Source organism: Triturus cristatus, chromosome 9, assembly GCF_964204655.1.
Source record: "Triturus cristatus chromosome 9, aTriCri1.1, whole genome shotgun sequence".
Lineage (NCBI taxonomy): Eukaryota > Metazoa > Chordata > Amphibia > Caudata > Salamandridae > Triturus > Triturus cristatus.
In genome coordinates, this window is record NC_140592.1 from 1,134,028,245 (window position 1) to 1,134,035,933 (window position 7,689).

Genomic DNA, 7,689 nt, shown 5'->3' on the forward strand with positions numbered 1-7,689 from the left:
AGTAGTCCCTATCCGTGGGGTGCAGGGAGCGCCAGAGATCATGCAAGTCCATTTCCGCAATCCGGGCCTTCCCATCCTGGGACAGCTCCCCCGTCTGCGGAAAGCGCTGGGCCGATCTGTCCATCCCAGAGTCAAAGACAATGTTGAGGTCTCCGCCCAAGATAATGTGTCGGTCTGGGGAAGCAGTGACATCCACCAGCGCGGAATCTAGGAAGCGCTCCTGATGCTCGTTTGGGCTATAAACGGAGCCAACTGTAAATGCTATGCCTCCCAGGCGCATGCGATACGCAAGGAGCCTCCCCTTCTGTTCAGCACACTTATGCAACACCTCCCCCCGAAAGGAGCTCGCTAGGAGAATGGCCACCCCCGCTGTCTTGTTCGCTGCCGAGGAAAAGAACTGGGTGGGGAACTTAGCTGAGCGCATCCTATGGCAGTCTCGGGGCAATAAGTGTGTCTCCTGCAAAAGGCAAATGTCCGCCTGTGTCCCCTCCAGCAACGACAGGATCGCTCTGCGCTTCACCGGGTTATTCAGACCCTGAACATTAAGGGTCACTACCTTTAGGCCCGGCATTCCTCACAGGGATCGGGAGCGCCATGCAATGGGTAGGGAATCAGCGGGCGGGGCGCGCGGGGCCGCAGCGCGGGACAAGCCAAAACAAAACGGGCATAGACAACATCGGACGGGACCTTCCCAACCCCAAAACAACCCCCTCCCCCACCCAAAACCCAACCTCGGCAACTAGCCATCCCCAAACTCAAACACCCCATAGTCTCAGTCAAGCCCCAAAGGGCAAGTCCGTAGAAAAGAGCAAAGTGGACGTCCGGCCACTCACCTCCCCCCGCTCCCCCCAACCCCCCCGCCCCGTGCCAAGCATGTTAAGAAGCTAAAGACATCTCCCCCCGGAGTGCGTGTTAGGCCGTCAAGGCCACGCTAGAGGAGCCGGTTGAGTCCCCGGCCGCCGCCCTCAGGGCGTCAGCCCTGTCCGCCCTAATGGTAGGGGAGTCCGGGCGCCCTGCACTGGTCGCTGAGCGCCGCCTCGTTGACCTCCGCCGATTCCGTCCCTCCGAGGACCTCCACGACGGCGCAGCTCCCTCCTCCTCCGCTGCCGTGAGCCCCAGGACACCACAAATGTCTTGCAAGGAGCGTAGCTGGTGTAATACTCCGTTCCACCGAAAAATCAGGCGGAAGGGGTGACCCCAAGAGTACGGCGTCTCATGCTCGCGCAAAAAGTCAGTGGCAATCCTAAAGGACCTGCGTTTCTGCAGAGTGATGGCGGAGAGGTCCTGGTAAAGCGCCACTGGCCGATCCCGAAAGGTCAGGGGCTGTTTCCTGCGGGCTTCAGCCATGATACGCTCCTTTAGTGGAAAGTCGGGCAGGAAGGCCAGAATGTCCGGCGGGGGTGCCGATGGCTGGCGCTGACGGCCAACCCTATGCGCCCTGTCGATGCTGATGGGAAAGTCCGTGGCCTCCCCCAGGATCTCTCGGAACAGGGCCCGCAGGTAGCCCCCCAGATCGGACCCCTCATCCGCAGTCGGCACGCCCCGCACTCGGATGTTGTTCCTCCGAGATCTGTTCTCAAGGTCCTCAGAGTGGGCCTGGAGCTCCACACACTGTTCCCGGAGGCGAAGAACGTCCTGCTGGAGATGGACTATCTCCTCCGCTCGCTGTTGGCCCTCCGTCTCCGCCGCTTCCACACGCTCACCTAGGCCCTCCACCTCTCTGCGCACTTCTCGGACCTCGCTGGCCACCTCCCGCTTCAGTGTCTGGAAGTCCTCCCTGAGGGAGCTAAACAGTTCCTCCATAAAGGCCCTCGTGACGGGTGGCTCCCCTCCAGTCACATCTGCCGGAGCCCGGGAGGGCCCCGGTGAGGGCTGTGCCCTGTCCCGCAAGTGCTGGGCCCTGCCAAGCATGTCCGGTAGAGTACGGTCCCCTTTCTTCGGGCCTCCTTTTCCAGACATCGCCAGCTCCGCAGTCGGGCACTGGTCCAAGTGCCCCAGGGAAGCTCAGCCGCCGGCTAGCACTCGGCCCGGGTATCCCCCACAAGTGAGGTCGCTGCGTCACAGGTGACAAAATGGCGGCCTAGTCCGGTCACCGGCAGCCGCAAGAGCTAGCGTGAGACAACCAAGGAGGCCGCAGCGGAGGGGTCCCAACAGCTCATCCCTCCGGTAGGCAGTCCAGCAATAGCGGGAGGTCGCCCGCCGCCAGCAGCCAGGACTTCAGCGGAAACCGCCACCACTGCTCCTTCGGGGACAAAATGGCGGCCGGTCGGAGCAAGCCAAAACGACTAGGCCCGGCGACACCTCCGGGGCCCCGAGGCACCCCGCAGTAAAATAGGTTCCACCCCCGGCCCCCGATTGTCACGCACAGGGGGCCAGATGGTCCGACCCCATCAGAGAGTCCGCCGTACCTCGGCTAGGGGTCAGGGCTTCCGCAGTGCAAGGTGTCGCCATCACCAGCCCGAGTGCCGGGGCACCCGTCCTAAGCCGTCCACACCGTTGGGCCCCTTCCTGCCAGGCTCCTTCAGTCACCGTCAAGCGGCGGGCCAGATCCCCTCCAAACCGCAACTTTCAGCACCAGGCCCAACCGAGGCGCCCGGACAGCTCTTCAATACGCTCCGCCCCTCGGGCTCGCCGCCGTCGTCCCTTGATCTCGGGCGAACTTTTGGGGGGGTTCCCCCGGGGCGATCCGGACAAAAACAGCACCGGTGTATGCCCCTGATGTTCCGCCACGCTCCTCTCCCGCGCTGAGCCTCAGCGGGGGGAGAGAAGCATAAGAAAAGGGCTTTAGCTTGGCCGGGCCGGAGGAGCTACGGGAGGAAGCGTCCGCTCACCCCGCCATCTTGGCCACGCCCCCTATGTTTTGTTTTTAAAGAAACAAAAGCTAGTCGCAAGCACACTGTTGCAGGCTTCAACCTAAAAAGGATCCAATCAGAGTGCCCATGCCTGCGAAAAAAATAGCTCTTTATTCTTTGTGTTTTTGACTGGTGTAGTAACTGTCTAAATGTAACACTAAGGTGTATGTTGGACGGGAACTCTAGACCTGCCAGCATGTCTAAACCAAACAGGGCATTTTCAACATTTAAAATAAACCACTGAGTTAAGCATTTGCTGCTCAAATGTATGTGTAAACAACCACAGTTTGTATTCCTATCATACTGATTCGAAATATCATTCTCCTGCGGTTGGAACAACGCATACCACCGAGACCTATCAGCTGCACAGCATTACAGAAACAGAAAACGATGTTGTAACAAGCAGTGTGTGAAAACAAGATAGAAGTTTATCAAAATAAATTGTTAATACACACAGAGTTATATTTTTATATAAAGCTGATCAGTTTGAAAGTGATACGTCTTATTGTAGGCAACGGCAAGTAGAATCATGTAGATCTTGTCTGTAACATGAGGCGAAGGAATTGATATGGACTATGTAAGAGAACTGTAGATATCACATGAGCGTTGTTAAATACAAAAGGCAATAAAATATGTCTTAAAAAAAAAAAGTAGAGTCATGTAGATCTGATATATTTGTGTTAAGTGTAATATTTAATTCACCCCGGAAATCTGAGGTGCTTATGAAATAGCCACAATGTAGGGTCAAACATGTTGTAAAGAGATCATGACTTTGCTGCACATTCAATACCCAACTATTACAACACTTGGCAGCAGTAGGTACTGAATGTGCAGCCCCAATTGAAAAAAGAATAACGCAGAAAAAGGGGACTTAAGTATAAACTCCTAACTTTTAGTAGCGGGCAGCAATCCCTACCAAAAGGCCTAGGTGCCCCAAAAGCGTAATCATGAGCATGTGCTATAACACTGTTAGGCAACAAGAAGAATCTCTTTACACACCACCACACCTGTGTAGTGGCACGCGGGTCATACTCAAACTGAGTTCGATAAGATGTACAAAAGAGATGGAAGGAAGGAGATGTAGAGCCCGAACGTCATAAAATTCAGAACTGAACGTGACAGGGAGCACTGCTGTCTAAGGCTAGAAAGATAGAGGTGAATAAAGATGACGAAGCACCGCTATTAGGGACCAACAAAAGCAGTGAGGATTATACACCGGTAGTATTCAGTATACTGTGCGGAAAACCTCACTACATCATATACTGCTGTCATCATGGTAGGTCCATACTCGCAAAGGCAAGTGACTGGAAACTAGTCAGGACTTAGGAACTGGAATAGTGTAAATCAACAGTTGAGGAGGTTGACTTTTTGCCAGAGACTCCTTCGGATGTCAGAGTTGAATGCGATAAGTCTCTGTTGTCAGACTTCCAAATCTTGATTCAAACCGTCTTTGTACAGCGGCATCTAAACAACCAGGCACAAGCTTTTGGCAAGTGTTCTCTGGCATGGGCCCCGACTTCTTGATGTCTAGACAGGGGTAGATACCAGTGCTTAACAGAAGGATTACAGTGCGTCTGACTTGTTATATTCTTTGGACTTTCCGTCACGTGTGATCGCCATCACTGCAGGGTCCAGCAAGCCATATTTCATGTCCCATTTCTGGAGTCTGGCTTTGACCACCAGAGATGTCTTCTTCAAGTTGGTTTTGAATGCATACTCAACAGATGCATGGATTTTGTGGCTATCAAATGTGAAAAGATCATCTTTGGCAGCCAGGATCACCTAGTGGGCTTGTCTGTGTCACAGTAAACATGTAATAATCAGAATTGGTAAAACTGATTTGTAGGGGTTCCACAGTCTGATTCTATGGGCTCTCTGAAATTCCAATGGAGGTGAGAATTTAGGGCGCAGAAGGAAATGAATGAAATCTGCAAGGAAAAATGCCACGTTGGATTGCTCAAACTTTTCTGGAACTCTGTAAAAAACGTACAATATTGCTCTTTGAGCAGTCTTCCAGCTCCACCACATTGTTATGTAGCTCCCAAAACTTTTGACCCAAGTCTGCGGTTTTGTCTAAATGTCCTGTGATGTTTGTCAAACTTTTCTTGTTACCGAAGGATGTGAGGTCAGCATGTATTGATTTGATTTCTTTTGACACCTCCATTAATTTATCTTCCCTGAAGCAACCTACCAGCTTGTTCCCTAGGTCTCCTTCATTATAGCCTCTAGAGTGACTTCTGACATCTTATACAGGTACTTGTGTGTTAGGGACCAACCAAGGGCTCTGAAGAGGAAAGTTTTTATGGTGGTTTTGGGTGTTACATAAAGGACTTCAGATGAAGAGGGTATGAATCCAACTCTCCAGTTGAAACCCCTCTCAGCAAATTGAAAAGTAGTGACAACAGTGTTGGATTTGGTTGTGGAAGAAACCATTCACCAGGATACATGTGCAGGAAGATATAGTCATGAAAGGAGGTCATAGTTGCGATAGCCTTCAGCTGTGGTAGGTTGTTCACATGAAGGGCAGCCTCTCAGATCTAACTTCTTGCCCAAAGGAAGTCGAGGAGAGGATCACTTATACTGCTCTAACAAGTGGCTACAAATCAGTGCTTTGGCGTGCCAGTACACCGCATTCAGAATGTAGTCTAACTTTTAAGGCTTGAGAGAACTAAGCCAGTGTCATTGAGATAATAAACAAGCTGAGCACCCTCCTTCAGGTTCCTAAATATAAAACTGGGTCAGGTATTTAAAAAATGTAGAAAAATGCACAGCATGAACCGGCAGTTTAGGTGGATAGATATCTGGACATACATCAGCATGCCAGACTCTAATCCACACACACACCCCAGGTAGTTTGGTCTGACATAACTACAAAATATTAGTGTCTAGATCTGTGTGCGTCCCTAGGGCTAGATTAGGGTGTCATTACCTCAATTTATGACAGCAAGGGCTGCACTCTGTAGTTCACCAGGTCCTTCGCAAAATCCCACCAAGGATCTCCCCATGAGCATCCTCACTGGTGCATAGGAAGGGCCTCTGGTATGGACCACAGCTACAGAAGAGGTCCAACTCTCTATGTCCAATATCTGATGTCATAAGTTGCAGGTTAGTGGGCATGGATTGCTGCTGCACCATCACCAAAAACTCCACCATGGGTTACTGTAGGAAGCTGGCTCTGTATATACTATACCAAAATGAGGTATAGTGTGCACAGAGTCCATTGGAACCCCAAAGGTAGGCAGAGGTAAAGGTAGGTAGCACCTTACTCTCTATTTGTGGTAGTGTGGGCGAGCAGTAAGGCTTTATCAGAGGGTAGTGCTAAGCATTTGTTGTACACACTCAGGCAGCAAATGATGTCACTCACTCAAAGACTGAACTTAGACCAATTTGTTTGTATCAAACATATTATTAAGTTATTTTATTTCTAGAACCAAGCCAAGCCTGGTGCAGGTAAGTGAAATAATACTTTGCAAAATCTTATGCAATGTTTTACAGTTGAATGCAGGTTCAAATGCAGTTGGTTTAATCACAGGTATGTCAATATTTCGAAATTACTTTTCAGTTACTTAACAGACTACTTTGTACGTTACTTTTTAGATTACTTTTTAAGTTACTTTTTCTACTCAGTGTAGTATGCCTAGATATCACACAGGGACATTTCAATGAGAAAAGGTAAGTAAATCAGTTTTTGTACATTTGCAGTTTTTCAGTGTTTCATACAAACCAACTCCATACTTAAAATAATTTTCAAGGAAACAGTCAATGCAATCCTATGGGAGGAAATGAAGTTATCAGTTTGCAGGTAAGTCCAAGTTTGTGGGAGTTGGTATTCTGGGGTTAGATCCAGGGTTCCCACAGGGTCGAGGATGCACTCGCAAAGCACCCTCAGCGGCACCAGGGTGGCCGGGTGCAGAGTGCTGAGGCCCAATGTTGTCCAATGGGGGATAGGGGACCTCCGATTGATGGCTGCTCACGAGCAGGCCACAAGGTTGTGGCAGCAAAGCGCCTGGTGTTAGGACAAGCCATGTTATAGTCCTGAATTAGCAACTAGATAAAAACTTTTTAATCTTAGATTAATCACTTTATACCGATATGCATCAGTTCAATTTAAATACCGACTTTGTGTTTCTTCCAGCTATACAATCTTAGTATATAGTTCCAAACAGTAAAGACGATGTGTGAATCCTACACCTAAAAACCCTCTTTATGTTATGCAACATCTTTTATAGTGATTTGTACTACACAGTTGATGTGTTGTCAATGAATATGTGTTTAGGTCGAGACTAGTGCAGGGCGCATGCACTGCTCTAGGAGATGACCTTTAGAAATCGGTCTGCATTTTTCAAGCACTCGTGCTTGTGGTGGCATCCACCTTGCAGGAGCGAGCAGCAGTGTGCAGGGGCCATCTGTTTGTAATTAACGTGGCCATGTGTGCTTGTTTATATTGCTTTACTTTCCCTTCCACTGCCATCCTCACCCTCGCCCTCCCTTGTCAACCGGTTCCTTTTAAACAACTTTGTGGCTTTTTGATCTCTGCCAATTACTGTGCTACATATCTAGCAGCTGTACTTTAAAAAATCGTACTTTGTTAAAAGTATCTGCTAGCATATATTTTTGTATAATACATTAAAACAGGGGCTGCTCTCTATACACAGCATATGAACAAGCGCTCTCTCCTATTACATGCTGCCTCTCTTCTCAAGTTATAGGAAGGATGAAACTTAAAGTCAGCCCTGATTTAATTTGAACCTGTGGCTGCTGTGTGCACACAGATTTTTTGGGCCATCTGTTTTTGTGGCTTGTTGATCTCTGCCAATAACTGTGCTACATATCTAGC